Source organism: Oreochromis aureus, linkage group 9, assembly GCF_013358895.1.
Source record: "Oreochromis aureus strain Israel breed Guangdong linkage group 9, ZZ_aureus, whole genome shotgun sequence".
NCBI lineage: Eukaryota > Metazoa > Chordata > Actinopteri > Cichliformes > Cichlidae > Oreochromis > Oreochromis aureus.
This window is the reverse complement of record NC_052950.1, coordinates 28,389,004-28,408,183: the sequence shown is the minus strand read 5'-3', so window position 1 is coordinate 28,408,183 and position 19,180 is coordinate 28,389,004. Positions and strand designations below refer to the sequence as shown.

General features: G+C 40.9%; 1 long non-coding RNA gene across 1 annotated transcript; it reads left to right on the top strand.

Moving 5' to 3' along the window:
• The first annotated feature begins 7,745 nt into the window (after positions 1 to 7,745).
• LOC120441654 lies at positions 7,746 to 15,338 on the top strand. The gene is made up of 3 exons (XR_005614160.1): positions 7,746 to 7,837; positions 11,181 to 11,417; positions 15,284 to 15,338. It is a non-coding gene; the product is annotated as an uncharacterized LOC120441654 (long non-coding RNA).
• Positions 15,339 to 19,180: the final 3,842 nt, after the last annotated feature.

The following is a 19,180-nucleotide window of genomic DNA, read 5'->3' as shown; positions in this document are numbered from 1 at the left end:
CCATACACATACTTTTTTTTTCTTTTTCGAATCTTCGGATCGTATGCGTACTGAACCGTGGAGTAGGATCGGTTCGGATTTCGGATCAACCGTGATCCGTTGCACCACTAATCATGGTTTAGGGCAGTGGTTCTCAAACTTAAATCTGCAGAAGCTCTAGGGAGCCCTTGCTTAGAAAAGTGAACAGGGAATTTTTCCAACAACACGAACGGGCTGTTTTTTTGTTGCTGTTCATAAGCAGAGAGTGCTTCCCAGCGCTGTCCTTAGACAGTAAACGTGAGGAAACTATTGAGGAAAAAACGCTGCGTATATATTGTTTATCATGACTCTGGTTTTACGTGGCCTATCAACACAATTTAAAAACTGGTATATATCACCTTGTTGCTTTGTCATCTTGAAGGGGTCATGTGATTGGCTTACCACGACTACTTTATTCTTCCTCAGTCAAACAGCAGCACTCATGTGATTGTTTTGCCCCCTTAGCTCCAGGTGTTGTGCCAAAAAGTGAACATCGGACAGAAATAGATTGCCTTCTGCGGGAGCGCAAGCAGCTGCTTAAAACTGTAGCGCCAAGATTACTTACAGCTACTTCCGTGCAACTGATATCAGATGAGGTAAGCTGAACACAGCTTCAACCGTCTGTTTGTTGAAAAATAGTAACGTGACCACACCGCATTTTCTTGTTAGTAACGGTAACAGCGTTGTAACGATAGAGATAGTAATTAGTTAGATTACTTGTTACTGGAAAAAAGTAATGCCATTAGCTGCTTATAAACCACCGAATCAGGTACGTTCTAAATGGGGGCCGTGCCAAGATGGCGGAGTGAATAGACGCTCTCTACCGAGTTCTGCACAGAAAGTTCGTGAGCAATGGTAAAACCTCAAATTTATGCTGCTAACACTAACAATTCACTAAACAAGAGAAGATACAACAATCATAAGGCAAGAAGCAGCAAAATGCAGAATCAGAAAGAAGCAAAAAGGGGACTGGAAAGTTCCAAGTCTAAAACAACGCCTGAGAATGCTAAGGAGGAGAATGCTATGCCCAGCAACGTGCTAATGGATAGCTGCCATAACTACGCAGCTACTGCAGTAACACTCACGTTAGCCGAAGAGGAAATGGATGAGTTTCCACCTCTCCCTCTTAACCTCTTAAATCACCAGCTCCGAAGAAGGTGATGTACGAACACAGCTTTGACCCAGTTGATGTAAACCAGATAATTTCCAGTTTATCGGCACTAATAAACACCAGGTCTGATAACATCGAGAGCATGGTGAGAGAGAACTCGAGAATACGATCAAGATTGAGGGTCTCAAAAACATGATTGATTTTGTGTGCGCGGAAATGAAAGACATGAAGGGGAAAGTTTGCGACCTGGAAAAAAAAGTAACTAAAGAGGAAGGCCGGGTGGACAACGGCCATCAGAGAATATCTGAGCTGGAAAGATATTCCAGGAGGTAGAATCTGAGACTACATGGAGTCAAGGAGACTGAGAAAGAAGACGTAAGGGGAAAGGTGATAGAGATATGCCAATCTGTTCTGGCAGAACAAAATCACAGGCTGCCTGACGCCATTGACACCGTACACCGACTCAGACCCAAGCGACAAGGTAGCACCAGACCCAGAGGCATCATCATGCAGTTCACCTCCCGAATCTACAGAGATGCTGTATGGAAAGCGGCCAAAACATCCCCTTACCTGCAGGACAATCATTTGAGGTCCGCTGAAGATCTGTCTAGGGAGGACAGAGAACGTCGTGACAAACTGTGGCCCATGATAGACAACGCCCGTAAGGAGGGTAAGCCGGCTTATTTCATGGGAGTTCGAGGATTCATCAGTGGATCAAAAGTTTTCCTCCTTCATATATATATATATATATATATATATATATATATATATATATATATATCCAGCTGTTCAACAAGGTCCGCGTCAGGTGTTGAGGAACCAGGGCACCCTGACGACAAGTGGGCTACTGGAACAAGAAGGCATCGGTGAGCAAGAGACGAAGGGCGTTGTTGGAATGCTACTACGCAAGTAACCCTGGCGGAAGGGGTTACATGAATAGGCTGAGGGACCTATGGATTCTTCGATACCCAACATCCACAATGACGGCGAAACAACTAGTAGCTCAGTGTTCCAACATTCGAAAGAAGGGACTGCTCTCACAGCTAGAGATTGACGAGGTACAGGACGCCAGGTCAGGAGGGAGATATCATCACCCCCACCCGAGATTGGGTACCAAGCCCCAAGTACGATAGGAGAAGGATTGTTGAGTGCGAGAGGAACTGACCTGAAAGATAGGATCATGGCCAAACTTGAAACCTGGACCCCCCGTAGCTGGTTACCAAGATTACGTGAAGTACCCTCAGAAGGTCTGCTAGATGATGTTAATGCAGCACTACGGACGATACAGATACAGACCAAGCAGTCAGCCGAGACTGCAGGACCAGACTGACCAACCTGTGCACTGCCTGGATTGATTACAAGAAGGCCTATGACTCAATGCCCCACAGCTGGATCCTGGAATGCCTAGAACTATATAAGATCAACAGGACCCTGAGAGCCTTCATCAGGAACTCAATGGGGATGTGGCGGACAACACTGGAGGCCAACTCCAAGCCCATAGCACAAGTCACCATCAAGTGCAGGATCTACCAAGGAGATGCTCTGTCCCCACTGCTGTTCTGCATAGGCCTGAACCCCCTCAGTGAGATAATTGACAAGACTGGCTACGGATACCGACTACGGAACGGAGCAGTTGTCAGCCACCTCCTGTACATGGATGACATCAAGCTGTATGCCAAGAGTGAACGAGACATCGATTCACTGATCCACACTACCAGGATATACAGCAATGACATCGGGATGTCATTCGGGCTGGAGAAGTGTAGTCAGATGATAACAAAGAGAGAGAAGGTAGTCAGAACTGAGGGGATCGAGCTACCAGAAGGCAACATTGCAGACATAGAGGACAGTTACAAGTACCTGGGCATCCCGCAGGCGAATGGGAACCATGAAGAGGCCGCTAGGAAAGCTGCAACCACCAAGTACCTGCAGAGGGTCAGGCAAGTCCTGAGGAGTCAGCTGAACGGTAAGAACAAGATCCGGGCTATCAACACCCACGCCCCTACCTGTGATCAGGTACCCTGCTGGGGTAATAGGCTGGCCAAAGGAGGAGATAGAAGCCACTGACATAAAGACAAGAAAGCTCCTTACCATGCATGGAGGGTTTCACCCCAAGTCCAGCATCCTGAGGCTGTACGCTAAGCGGAAGGAAGGAGGCCGGGGACTGCTGAGTGTCAGCACCACAGTCCAGGATGACACAAGGAACATCCACGAATACATCACAAAGATGGCCCCAACTGACCGAGTGCTCAGTGAATACCTCAGGCAGTAGAAACCCAAGAAAGAGGAGGAAGGCGAGGAACCATCATGGAAGGACAGGCCCCTGCACGGTATGTACCACCGGCAGATAGTGGAGGTGGCTGATGTTCGATGTAGCGGTTCCGAATGACAGCAACATCAGAAAGAAGGAACACGAGAAGCTAGAGAAATACCAAGGGCTCAGAGAAGAGCTCGAGAGGATGTGGAGGGTGAAGGTAACGGTGGTCCCCGTGGTAATCGGAGCACTAGGTGCGGTGACTCCCAAGCTAGGCGAGTGGCTCCAGCAGATCATGGGAACAACATTGGAGATCTCTGTCCAGAGGAGCGCAGTCCTGGGAACAGCTAAGATACTGCGCAGGACCCTCAAGCTCCCAGGCCTCTGGTAGAGGACCCGAGCTTGAAGGATAAACCGCCCGTGAGGGGCGTGCTGGGTGTTTTTTTTTTTTTATTCACCCTCAGGTTAAAGTATTATTTTGTGTTGAAGAGTGTATTTATCTATCTATCTATAAATCTATAAATAGCTAGGTCCAAACCAAAGCAGGCAGTTAAATACTATACTTTTTTATAAGCTTAGTTACTCAGGGTTTTTACTGTTCTATTACGTTAATTGTGCAGCACCCGGTCCCCTTATCCTATAGCTGTGGAAGTTTAGAACTTACTTTTTCTCTTTATCTTTTTCTAATAAGTTTGTAATAAGTTTGTAATAAGTTTCTTTTTCTAATATTAAGTTCTAACAATACCAGGGGGTTTAGACAAACCTGTAAACACAAAGCTTTGTTTTTGTTTGCCAAACAATTTAGAACTGACTTTTGTTTTTCCAAGAGAGTCATTCCACACCTGCTGATACAGTTTTTGGTTGTCCCATGGCTCTGAGCGTTCTGCTGGAGTTGCCACGCTTAAAAATTTATTTTCTGGAGATGTGCTCTGACTGTGACACCTTAGGACACTACCTTTGTTCAATAATTAGACACAATAACAGTACTTTCATTACAGCAAATATATATGGTTACAATAATAAAACTGAAAATGATAAATTACTTGACTCCTTAGAAGAAAGAATTAATTTCTGTCTCTCCAAATACCCAAACTCAATCCTCTTAATTGGTGGAGACTTTAACATCGCTTTAGATAATGCAGTTGATAGATGGCCTCCAGGGCACCAATCTTCATACTGTGCAAACTTAAAAAAATTCATGGGAAAATTTAATGTTATGGATATTTGGTGAGAAAAATTTCCAGATGATAGACTTTTTACCTGGAGCAATAAGACAGGATCCAGGCAATCACGTATTGACTTCTGGATTGTTTCTGACTGCATTGATAAAGATAATATTACTGTTAATATACTCACCACCCCCTCACTGATCATAGAGCAATTTACATTAACATCCAAATGCTTACACTGGATAATATAACTTATAAATTCTCATTGGAAGTTAAATAACTCCTTACTAAAAGATAAAATGGTTAACACGCAGATTAATAAATTAATGGCTCATTATTGGAATAAAGCTAACACAGAGAAGTCCTTTTGTACCAATTGGGAACTTTTTAAATTTGAAGCATGCAAATTTTTGAGAAGATATGGGAGTCAAATTACTAAATCAGGGAAAGCTGAAGAGGAAGAAGTGATAAGGAAAATTGCCTCTTCCCATATGGAAAAGAAATAGAAAAAACTTATAAAAGACTTGCATAAGATGTGGCCTACTTCATTATAGTGAATCATACAAGGCTTATATGATTTACTCATGAAAGTGGCCGCTTTCATATATTGTTTTTGTAAGTATCCAAAACATACAAGTTTCATTTATATAATTTTTCTAGGGATCTTGTATCTGTTTTCACTATTGTATGCTTTTCATACAAGTTTCACACAAGATAGATACAAACTTTATAAGATTTATATTTATCTTTTCTATGTGGGTTATTACCAGAATTCCCCAGAAGAAATCTCAGAGGAAGATAAATTAACTTTATTAGACCTTCAAAGTAAATTGGACAGTTTATATCGACACAAGGCTGAGGGTGCTTTTGTAAGATCCAGGAAGAGGTGGCTGGAGGAGGGAGAACAAAATTCTGCTTTTCAGGCTTGAAAATACAGATCCAAAATCAACTAAATATTAATGGCATTGTCTCTGACAATCCTAGAGAAATTTCAAAGTTTTGTGCCAAATTCTATACTAAACTGTACAACTCAAAATATAATGAGGATGTCTCAACACTGTGTCTCAATAATATTAAAAACCTAAAAGCTATTGTTGTGGAAGATAGAAGTCACTGTGACAGCCCTCTGACTGTGGAGGAAGTTTGTAATTCTATTTCTGCACTTAAGGCCAACAAATCTCCTGGCACAGATGGTTTAACTGCAGAGTTTTATAAATCATTTTCTAATCTCCTGGCTCCGTTCTTACTGCAGGTTTTGATAGAAAGTATAGAGAATAACACCCTCCCTCCTACTCTTACTCAGGGTCTCATAACACTTATTCCAAAACCAAACAAAGACTTACTTCTTATTGATAATTGGAGACCCATCTGTCTGCTCAATAATGACTATGAGATTATGGCTTTAGTACTTGCTAACAGAATTAAAGAGTTCTTGGATACAATTATCAATGAGACACAATCAGTCTTAATGAGAAATAGACACATTTCTAATAACATTAGACTGGTTTTGGATCTACTTGATTACTCTGATTTGGTATCTGACAATAGCTTCATTCTCTTCCTGGATTTTTAAAAGGCTTTTGATACAATTGAACATCAATTTATTTTACACTCTTTGGAAAAATTTGGCTTTGGAGAATTTTTCTGTAAAGCTGTTAAAACCTTGAACATGAATGGCAATAGCTCAGTTAAAACGATTAAGGGCTCCACCCCAAGATTTGACCTGTTATACAAGGAATCACCATAGCTGATAAGGAGCTCATCATCAGCCAGCTAGCTGATGACACCACTCTTCTTGAAGAATGCAAATCAAATCCGTCCAGCCCTTAGTGTTATTAGTGATTTCTCTGAGGCATCTGATTTATGTCTAAATCTAAAAAAATGTGAATTGCTAGCAATTAAAGGCTGCACTGCAAATGCTATCTGTAACTTTTCTGTTAAACAAGAAGTCACATACCCAGGACTGTTAATATCCAAAGACCAAAAGTCAAGATGCTCGTCAAACTTCAATCCGCTTATACAAAAAACACAAAAAAAGTTCAACCAGTGGCTGCAAAGGGATTTATCTCTGACAGGTAGAGTGTTAATTACTAAAGCTGAAGGGATATCCCGACTGGCATATGCTGCTCTCTCCTTACATCTGGATAAGAAAATTAGTAAAGACATTGACCGCAGAAACCATAAGCAGGTCCTCTTAGCGTGGACCCTCATTTATAAACACAACTTCTCACCACACAAATACCTCATCTGGAACAACAGAGATATTTTATTTCAAAATAAATCACTTTTCCTGGAAACTTGGGTCCAAAATGGGATCCTATTGGTGGCTCAGCTGGTTAATAAAGAGGGAGTACTGCTTACTTACAATGAATTCCTTACACTATATAATTTTCCCGTAAGTGCCATACCCTCAGGTACTTTAATGTTATATAAAAACACTGACAGTTCAATATCTACCTCAGTCACTCTCCCTGATCCAGCTGAGTCAGCAGTGAACCGACATGTTCCAGATATCACCTGGAAGACAGTCTGGATGACCCCCCATAAATATCTAATTGTAAACAAGGTGAAGGAAATCTCATATAAAATTCTTCATAAATGTTACCCAGCCAGTCACTATATGGTAACATTTAAAAGAGACATAAATACTAATTGCACTTTCTGTGGGGATCATCCACAAACTGTGGCACATCTTTTTTGGTACTGTTCCTCTACACAGAGATTCTGGAAGGAATTTAGCAGTTTTGTTATTGTCCATATTTTAAGGGAGTTTTCTTAATGATGGGAAAATGTTTTATTCTGTTTCTTGAAGTTCCCCAGAATGATAAATGTTTTTATAATACATTTCTTAATACTTTTAGCTAAATTTTCTATCCATAAATGTAAGTTTATTAATAAAACACCATATTTCTGCCTTTTTTATAAGGATATGGAATTATACATACAATCAATATCAGACTCAACCAACAAAAAGCCTCTCAGAACAATATTTATATGTTGATTTTTGCGCGTACTCATATAATAATTTTTTTTACCCCTGGTTTTGTATGTTCATGTTCTGTTCTTTCGTAAACTTCATCTGTTTGTATGTTGTATACTCATTGTGTTTCAATAAAGTTCAATAAAGTATGTTCCAAATGAAGCTTCAGACGTCACTAATCACGTGACTCTGGCCAAACGAATCAAGCCTCGACACAGTGCTTCTGAAGCAGCGTGTTGATCTTTTTGACACACGCACCGGAGCGTCAGCGTCAAGCGGACCATCACTACCTCTCACATCTAAAGGTAAGTGCCAAGGTAACTTTGAACTGAGTTCAGTCAATCTTGAGTTTTTCGAAGTTTTCTGAATGAAGTTTTCTGTTGCTCTCTGTGAGAGAAGACCGTTAAAGGCGAGGCTCTCCAGAGTGTAGCAAAACAGGAAACCACAGCTGTGTGTGTGTAAGTGTGCAAACGAATAGATTAGAAGTGCAAGTGAGCCACGAGTATAGAAAGGTCAAGTTTCGTGAGTTGTTTTTCTCACCACTGATCACGCGCTCAACACTCTACACATACTTGCATCACACGCGCGCTCTCAAGCATCAGTATTGTACAATTCTGGGCGTCACGTGAGTTGCAGGTGTTACCATATAACGGAAATCTCCATTGTTCTGTAGCAGTGGTTCTCAAACGTTTCACAATGAGTTTCACCCTTACGAGCGACATCAAAGCGCAGTAGTATAGGCCTATTTAACACCACATACACATGAAGACGTTTCACCTCTTATCCGAGAAGCTTCTTCCGTTCTAAGGGTCAGATGGTGGAGAGTCCCAGATTTAAATGTATTTCAAGCTACTTAAAGAAGTCCAGACGCTTTTCTTTCCAAGCTCCTTAGACTATGATGACCTGGATGACTGAGAACCTTCACAGACACCACATACACATATTTGCCAACATTCAAAAGGGCACTCTGTGTGTGTGTGTGTGTGTGTGTGTGTGTGTGTGTGTGTGTGTGTATACACGTGGCCCGGGTCCTTCGAAAGTCGGGTAGGCTGGAAGTGAGCGATTGTGAAGTTGGACGGTCTAGCCTTCAGAATTACGTCACGACCTCTCTCAGTGGAGTGAAACTCTGCCGTCTGCTCCTTGCTATCTAAAATATAACAGGACGTTGGCATAAATTCTTGACCATCTCGCACTTTTGTTTAATCAGTTTCCTGTTTGACGTCTTTTCAGCTGTGTGAAAACCCCGGAGGAACCCTCCCGAGGGAATAATAATGTTTTATTTAATCTAATCTAATAACTTTGATCTCAGCCTAACCGATTTACTCAGGAACAAACAAAACACTGAAAAAAGCCAAACAATAATATTTTTAAGTTGTCTAAGTGACTTATATATCATGTTTAACCTGAGTAGCAAAAGACCACAGGGGGTTTGAAAACGATGAAGCCAGGAGTTCGCTGTTCTCGCCGGCTCAGATATTTGAAGTTTACACAGCTACATCTGACCTGAAAATATTTTAAAAGTTTATTGAAAGTTTAATGAAATTCTGGATTCTCCCAGAAAAATTGGGAGGGTTGGCGTAGTCCAATGTTTTCCTCTTAGCCATTCCTGGGTTTTAGCTGTGTATTTTGGTTCATTGTCCTGTTGTAAAACCCATGACCTGCGACTGAGACCTATCTTTCTGACACTGCCCGGCACATTTCTCTCTAGAATCCGTTGATAGTCTTGAGATTTCATTGTACCCTGCACAGACTCAAGACACCCTGTGCCAGATGCAGCAAAGCAGCCCCAGAACATAACTGAGCCTCCCCCATGTTTCACAGTTGGGACAGTGTTCTTTTTTTTTTTTTTTTTTTTTTTGTCCCATTTGGTTCTTTAGCCGTCAGAATTGTTGTCTGAAGACCAACAAGGATACCCAATGGATTTACTTTGCCAAATGGATCATCACGGCCTTGCCGTATTGCTCCATTTGATCAACCTTTGTTGTAATTATTTATTTTATTTTATTTTCAGTTGTTACAGGCGGGACAGACATGACTGAGGGATAGGAAAGGGAGAAAGAAAGAAAGATGAAGGAAAAGAAAAACAAAAGGGAAGAGGGACAGTGAGAAAGGGCACTTAAAAAGAGAAAGATGAGAAAAAAAATCTCCTGGATCACCTGTTGAGAGAAAAAGAAGAGAAAACAAGCAACATACTAAACACAACACCATCACGTTAATCTAGCTTAGTGTAAACAGCAGTAAATACTAAATATTGAATGTTGTTGTGTAGCAAGCAGGACCGATAGCGCACATTGTGCTTGGAAATAGCAGCCAATAAAGTATAATTTCTGTCTATGAACAGTGAACATCCGTGTGCACACCTGTGTGGATCAGCGCGCTTGTATTCAAAAGGTTTCCCCATGTAACGGTCTGCTAGAGGATGTAGAGAGCCATAGCCCCGTCCCCCAGGGCATGAAGCAGGCATGGAGGAGATCCAGGCCCCAGAGTGCGAGAGCCCAAGGAGGACCACCGGAGGGGCATCCGTGCCACCCTCCTGGGAAGACCTGAGGAGAGCCCCAGATGAGGGGTCACTCAGTAGCCACGGAGCAGAAGTCAGAGGGGGCTGCACTCTCATCTGTCCACACAACATTCTCCCAGAAGCTTTGTGGCTTGTCAACACGTAGTTTGGCATTTTCCAGTCTGGATTTTTTGTGATATGTTTTTAACAGTGGTGTCCTCCTTGGTCGTCTCCCATGTAGCCCACTTTGGCTGAAACAACGACGGCTCGTGCGATCTGACACTGATGTTCCTTGAGCATGAACTTCAGCTTGGATCTCTTTAGAAGTCTTTCTGGGCTCTTTTGTTACCATTCGGATTTTCCGTCTCTTTGATCTGTCATCAATTTTCCTCCTGTGGCCACATCCAGGGAGGTTGGCTACAGTTCCATGGATCTGAAACTTCTGAATAACATGTGCAACTGTAGTGACAGGAACATCTAGCTGCTTGGAGATGGTCTTATAGCCTTTAGCTTTAACATGCTTGTCTATGATTTTCTTTCTGCTCTCCTGAGACAACTCTTTGCTTTGCTTCCTCTGGTCCATGTTGAGTGTGGTACTCACCATGTCACCAAAGAACACCTGGAGTCCTATATATAGGCTCACTGACTGATTACAAAATTGTTGACACCTGTGATGCTGATTAGTGGACACACCTTGGATTAACATGTCGCTTTTGTCACATTGTTTTCATTCTTTTCTAGGGGTACCATCATTTTAGTCCAGACCTGTTTCGAGCCGTTTCGAGCACACGCATTCTGTAGACAAAGATATATACATGAAAACTTGATGATTTTTAAGTTTGTTTGTTTTTTTTTCTGTTGTTATTTCAATTATATTTGCATGTTCGAAATAAAAATTCTATCTATCTATCTATCTATCTATCTATCTATCTATCTATCTATCTATCTATCTATCTATCTATCTATCTATCTATCTATCTATCTATCTATCTATCTATCTATCTATTATTTAAATAATTCAGTTGAAGCATAGTTGACAAGCAATGTCTGACTTTCATTGGTTAAGATTTATAGAATTTTATTTATTATTACTTTTGTCAGATTAAAGTTATTTCTGTAACCATTGTGAGTTCTTCTTTCATTGACTGAAGGGTACCAACAATTTTGTCCACGTCTACGGCGCTACTCCCTTGGACCGAGAAACTTCTCTCTCTCTGGGTGATGGTATTGCTCTTGAGCTCATGTAGAGCACACTGTCCTTGCTAGGGACGGATGACGGCGGATTCCTCTTCACTCAAGTCTTCCTCCGACAGCTGGCTTCGCCAATTCACTGTTGCTGGCTGCAAAGGATTACTACTCACTTGCAGAAGCGGCCGCGACCACTGGCAGTAAGCTGCTCTTTATAGAGGACTCATGCTCGGGGAAAAGTTTTCTGGTCCACCCTCTCTCCCAGAAGAGCCCCGGGAACGCTTGTGTCGTCTTTGCATACCTCCACAATTACATATTGTTTAGTCTTTAAATTTTTTTTTAGATTTTCCATGTACCACCAGAGAGAGACTAAGTTTAGTGGTATGTGTACCACAGTTTGAGAACCACTGTTCTAAACCATGCTGTGAAACTCCTGGGGACCACCCCTTAAGGGTGAGATTAAAAGTATATGTGTATGACTGAGGACTGCCCTCAGATCTGCTCTGGGAGAAACATAGGAATGTAGAAGAGGTGAAGGGAGTGTGTTTTAAAAAAAAAAAAACAAAACAAAACAAAAAAAAAACAGTATGTTGGCGGTAGGGGTGCAACAATACTCGTATTGAACCGCTCGATACAGTGCTTTCGGTTCGATGCGCATATATATCGAACAATACAAAAATGTTTATTTGTTTTATCAACTTTTGCTCGGCGATGCTCTCTGTGTTGAGCGCTCAGTGGATCTGTGTTCTACTACTCCGCCTAGGCTGCACTGTCGAGTGCAGATCCACTGAACGCAGCGCAAACTAGCGAGACAGAGGCGTTTCTCAATATGCGTGCTTGTGCGTATTTGCGTTCTCGTGTACTGTGTGATCGTCATCAGTCGGAGACCAAGTACTGTTCCAATTGGAAATGCGCATCAAGCCGAGCGAAAAAGTCCCGGATGTGTTCTCGCTCCGCCCGTTTTATCGAGCATGCATCGGTGTGGACTTGGTACAGCTAAATATCCCAGAATGCATTTCGTCCAAAACTCAACAGCGGACTCCCGGCACATCGTTTTCAACCCCCGCTCATGTCTTCTCACTACTCAGGTTAAAGAAACCCCAGCAGCTGTCTATAGTATTGAGTGTCCACTAGAATAGAAATAAAAGCGTTCTAACATCTCACCTGCTTGTTTTTATTAAGGTATGTACTAGAGATGGCACGATACCACTTTTTTATGTCCGATACCGATACCGATATCATAAATTTGGATATCTGCCAATACCGATATGAATCCGATATAGTGTGTTTTTTAATCAATAAAACTGTTTTTTTAATATCTTGCTGGATTTTGTATAAGTTCATACTCAAGTTTAAATAAACAACAACACTAAAGCTATTCTGTTATACCTGTATGTAAAAAATACACTGCACCCAAAATATTTCATAGTTCAGCAATACTGATCAATCTAATAAACTTAAACCTACTCCATCCTTCCTATTCTAGTATTTTAAAGAGTACTTAGCAGAAATATTGAAAAAACCTAACTCATAAGGTTGCAAACTCCTAGCAAAAAAAAATAGGGAACCACCCCCCACCCTCCACCTCATGATGCTTAATCGAAGTAATCAACTTTAATTTGATGCAGTGTGAAAAAAAAATGCACAGAAATAAATTATTTTTCAAGAATAATTAAATAGATTCAACATCTTTCTTCTACAGAATTGCAGACTGCACAGATGGTACCTTCCCAAAGGAAAAAGTACTATAGCTTACTAGGGTATATTAGACTTTATAGTTAATATATACAGTAATGGACTTCTATACATTTTACATCAGATTAAAACTTTGGGTGTAAGATTCAGATAATTATTTAATAAAAGCTAGACATTTTAAATGAGAATAAGAAAGAAAAGTATGTCTTTGTGCCCCCTTTTCCCTGTTCATGCCCTATTGGCCCCCCTGGCTAAACTTTGCTAGATCCGCCCCTGCACAGTTATCAGCCGTCAGCTACTTCAAAAAAGATCCTGGTGTAGAAAGTAATATTAAATAAATTCTAACAACAGCTTATCAAGGTTAAACGTGCTGCTGTTGTTCAGCCGCTGGTTTCCTCTTTCTGGTGCAAAGTGGGCCAAACACAAAGAAGAGAGACGGACTTGCGACAGAAAAGCCGATCAGCTGATCATTAATCAGTTTCAGGATTGAAGTAGCCGCAGGAGAGGGAGAGAGAGAGGCAGTCGCTCCATATATCGGTTGTTAAGCTTAACGTGGGAACGCTTTACAAACATTCAGAGATGAACTTACACACTTGTTTTACTTCTCTCTGGGATCACTTCCTCGGAGATGAAATGCCGGATTGCTAGAGGCTACAAATACACACAGCCGCTCAATCACGTGATCACACTGCTCCAACGTGCTACGGTTATGAGCCGAGTTACGCCATGTCGCAAGTTTTGTGAGGTGCTTTTTTGATATTTAATGGATCGATTACATTTTTTATTTCCCTCCGATATCCGATCCAGTAATTTACGTCAGTATCGGACCGATACCGATACGTAATATCAGATCGGTCCATCTCTAGTATGTACACGTATGTACATGTACACTATTTTTATTAATAGAGGTTTCACTACTGAGGTTAAAAATGATATATAAGTCACTTAGATCACTTCTAAATGTTAATGTTTGGTTTATTTCAGTGTTTTATTTGTTCCTGAGTAAACCGGTTTGGCTGTCATTAAAGTTAAGCTTCATAACATGTTACTCACAGTTAAATTAAGAGGGGACGGCAGTAGAAACTCCGGACCTGTGACATCATCACGTATGCAGGTGTTCCAATTGTACAAATTGCGAGTCCGTGCTCGCGGCTTCTCGGAGGGTACGTACTCCAGTGCGTTCTCAGCGAGTACGTACTCACCGAGAACGCGAGTACGTACTCGCGTACTTGAGAATTGAGAAACGGCCAGAAGCTAAGCTCGTTGCAACACGGCAACTGCCTCAACGCTACCTGAAATTGAACCTCCCCCACCCTCATTCAGATCTGGCGTTTGGAACTATCTTGGTTTTCATGTGAAGCATGACCCTGATGGTAAGCGTGTCATGGACAAAAGTAAAACAGTATGTCGGATGTTCAATTGGTGGGAACTAGTGCGTTAGCGCAGTTAGCTTGTTAACGTGTTGACGCCGTCCAGCCCCATGCACGGGGCGATCCGCAGTAACTCGTTAACGGAGATTTGCGGCGTTATGGCTTTAGTGTCATTTTAACGAGATTAACGCTGACAGCACTAGTGGGAACACAACGAATATGACTGCGCATTTACGCCGACATCATCCTAGTGCAAAGACAAGTGGAAGCAGACAAAAACAACAAGCACGCATGCCACAAACTTTACCGAGTCAATTAGACAGCCGTTAGCACATGATTCTCCTTATGGGGACCTGATATGTTTAATATGCTGCTGAGAATATAGCCCAGAAGAAGCATATAGTATAGCTTTTATTTGGGAAAGAGCCATTTCTCTGTAATAAACTCTCCTTTCCAAAGATCAGTGATTTCTCGATAGATTTATTTATTTTTTGTTGTTTCGGCAACATTAATTTTAAAAACTGTACTTTTGAGTTAAAATATATATTTATAATTTTAATAAATGACAAATTAAAAAGGCATGAACATTTTTTTGTATCTAAAAAACTATCGAACCGTGACACCAAAGTATCGAACCGAACTGAACTGTGAATTTTGTTTATCGTTGCACCCCTAGTTGACGGTAAAAGTGCTACAATGAAAAACATTTCAAGGAAATGTAAAAAAAATGTATTCCAAGATAAAACACAGCTGTCTTTGTCTTATCGGTGCAAATCGTTGTGTCGGCCCACTGGGCATTTGATTCCAATAACAGGCCTCAGTCTCTCCTGCTACTGGTCTGCCATACTGCTAAATTTGGTATCATCGTTCAAACATTTTGTGTCTGTTTGCCCACCTCGGGAAGCAAAAATTTGTTGTTTTTTGTTGTCAGATGAACATATGAGACACTTTGACTCTTCAGTGCAGTGTGGAGCCTAACAAAGATCTGTTTTGTGTCCCAGCTGATCAGCAGGAGGAGAAGAGTCTGACGGAGCAGCAGAGGAACATTTTCAGCCATCTGGACTCAGCTCAGCCACTACAGAGAAAACAATGAGCTCAACACAGAAGGTGACAGACAGAGCAGGGCGATATGACCAAAAATATTTGCGATAACGATATAGCTGACGATATAATTGACACTAGACAAAATACTTTACAGCTCCGCAACTTTATTAGTGCAAAAAAAAAAAAAAATCAATGTATTTTCACCTAAAGAAGCTGTTTTTTATGTGCATTAAAGTTATATAAAAATATTAACAGTGCAAATGCAAATTCCTCGGAGCAAATGTTGGCCAGTTTCCACTGGAAATGCCTTTTGGTTAAACTGTCAGCAAGCAATTTGCATTTGCACTGTTAAATTTTTATATAACTTTAATGCACATAAAAACAGCTGCTTGTTTAAGTGAAAATACATTGATGGCTTTTTTGCACTAATAAAGTTGTGGAGTTGTAAATTTTGTCTCGCCTCAATTATATCATCAGTTATATCGTTATCGCAAACTTTCAAATGTATATCGTGATAAATATTTTTGGTCATATCGCCCTGCTCTACTTTCATGTGTTACTGTTTAGGCTTAAATTGGTTTGATGTTTGGTGCCTTTTTCTTAATGTAAAAAAACCCCTCAGGTTACAATCAGACATTTTTCTTCACTGGACCAAGCTGGTCATTTTACCAGCTCAGCTCTAATTCATATGACAGATAATATATGGTATAAACATCTAGATGATGGGAAAGTGGTATTCTTGGACTTTAGTGCTGCATTTGATTTGATAAATTTTGATCTTTTGATTGATAAACTAAAATGTTATTGATTTTCACCAGCTGCTCTGTGCTGGATGAAAAATTATTTGGACAGAAGATAACAAAGGGTTTATTAAACTGGTTATTTCTCCGAGGGCTGCGACATGAACTGTGGTTTACCCCAAGGCAGCTGCCTCACTTCTCTATTCAGTTTTCACAAACGATCTGCAATATGTCTTGGCTTAATCTTGGGTATGCCAATGATTCCACCATGTTTTATTCAGCCAGTGACAACTCTGAATTGACCAGCATGTCACAACAAAATTTGCTGAATGTGTTTGACTGGATAAGTAAAAATAACATGATTTTAAATGTATCTAAATCCAAATCTATGTTAATTAGAAGCAGATTAGTCAACAGCCTGCAACTGAGTCTTTCCATAGCCAGTGTTAGAACACGTCACCCAGATTAAACTACTCGGCGTTATCATAAATCACCACCTTTCATGGTCTCAGCACATCGACTCTGTTATTAAGAAAATGGGACAAGGCATAGCTATGGCTATGAAATGCTCTTTCTGTATCACTTCTTCAATTAATAATAATAATAATAATAAATTTTTATTTATATAGCACCTTTCAAGACAGAATCACAAAGTGCTGCACATAAGATTAAAAGTCATAAAAAGATTTAAAAAGAGAAAATAAAACAGGCAAATAATTAACCAAAAGCAGTTTTAAAAAGGTACGTTTTGAGTTGTTTTTTAAAAACAGCTACTGAGTCCACAGTTCTTAATGCTTGGGGGAGAGAGTTCCACAGTCTCGGGGCCACATTGGCAAAGGCTCTGTCACCCTTAGTCCTCCTCTTAGTATTTTTTATAGCAAGTAAGCCCTGATCAGATGACCTCAAAGACCTGCAAGGGACATAGGGCTGTAGCAGATCAAAGATGTAGGCAGGTGCTAGTCCATGCACAGCTCTGTAGGTCAAGACCAGGATCTTAAAATCAACTCTAAATTTAACAGGAAGCCAGTGTAACTGAGATAACAATGGTGTCACATGCGAGTACTTGGAGGATTTTGTCAAAAGCCTCGCTGCAGCGTTTTGCACAACCTGCAGACGATCCAGAGAACCTTTGCTAAGACACATGGACAGCGAATTACAATAATCCAACCGTGACGAAATAAATGCATGTATAGCAATCTCCAGTTCAGAACGAGATAAAATCGGGCTTAGCCTAGCCACATTTCTTAAATGATAAAAACAAGACTGAACCAGAGAATTGACATGCCCATCCAATGTGAGACTGGTGTCAAAGGTGACACCTAGATTCCTGATAGAGGATTTAACATAGAGTGAGAGAGGACCCAGGGCTTTCACTATCTGCGATAGAAATCTATCAGGGGCGCATACGAGGACTTCGGTTTTCCCCTCGTTGAGTTGGAGGAAATTTGCAGCCATCCAACGTTTGATCGAATCTAAGCAATCATTCAGCCGCTGAAGCTTAGACAAATCCTCAGGCATAAAAGAAACGTACAACTGAATATCATCAGTATAACAATGATAAGAAATATCCTCAAAAGAGCCCATTATATGCTGGAGGGGGAGAAGATAAATTAAAAACAATAAAGGCCCCAAAACTGACCCTTGAGGGACACCATAAGCAAGGGAAGTAGAGGATGACCTATAATCGGAAACTGCCACAGAAAAGGATCGGTGATGGAGATAAGAGGAGAACCAATCTAAAGCAGTTCCAGATACACCAACCCAATTTTTTAGCCTTTCAATGAGGATGTGATGGTCAACTGTGTCGAAAGCTGATGTGAGGTCCAACATAAGTAGAACAGAGCATTTTCCTGCATCATTATTCACCAAGATGTCACTTGAGACCCTAAGAAGAGCTGTCTCCGTGGAGTGAAATTGACGAAAACCAGACTGAAACTTATCATAAATGCTATGTTTATCTAGAGCTGCCCTAAGCTGCTTAGCCACAACCTTTTCTAGAAGCTTAGCAATTAACGGTAATTTAGAAATAGGTCGGCAGCTGCTCCAAAGAGAGGGGTCAAGTTGAGGTTTTTTTAAAAGTGGGAGGATAGCAGTGTTTTTAAAATAAACCGGAACTATACCAGATGCCAATGACGAGTTGATTAAAGTGAGCACACATGAACCAATAGACTGGAAGACATTTTTAAATAATGATGCAGGTATAATGTCAAGTAAGCAGGAGGATGCTTTCACTGAATTCACTAATTTCACCAGCTCAGGTAGTGAAACCGGAGAGAAAGTATCCAAGACAATGGGCCGGGATGGGGTAGAGATTGAGATAGCAGGTGCTGAGTATGTAAAACTCATTCTCACGTTGTGAATTTTTGCCAGCAAAAAAGAGAGAAAATTTTCACAGTCCTCGTTAGATGAAATAGTGGCCGCAGGCAGAGGAGGAGTAACAATGTCACTAATGGTGTTGAATAGCACCTTAGGATTGCCTCTGCTCTTTGTAACCAAGTGTGAGAAATGGGCAGCCCTCGCATCTCTGATCACATTATTAAAAGAAGCTAAAAGGTCCTTAAGATAGAGGAGGTGAACATTTAGATGAGTTTTTCTCCACCTGCGCTCCGCTTTACGACAATCATGTTTTAGACAGCGAATACTGTCATTTAGCCAAGGAGGAGATTTAGAGGCAGAAACACTCCTCGTTTTAACCAGACAGATTTCGTCTAAAATAGAACGGCAATAATTATTAAAAAGACTAGTTAAGAAGTCAACACCATTTTGAGGAGATAGCTGTAAGTTAAAGGCATCCACAAATTTCTCCACTGTGGAGGAGTTTAAGATGCGAGACTTAACCCTCCGTCTAACAGGGGACAAAGGCTCATTAAAAGACAGGTTAAAAACAATAACATAATGATCAGAAATAAAAATGTCCTCAGAGCAAATAAAATCAATATTTAAACCCAAAGTAAAAACAAGGTCCAGTGTGTGACCTTTGCTGTGTGTAGGACCGGACACATGCTGAGCAAAATGAAAAGAATCCATAATGTTCATAAAGTCTCTGGCGAACGGGTCGGAGTCATCATCAACGTGAATGTTGAAGTCCCCAACTATAAGCACCCGAGACAGCTT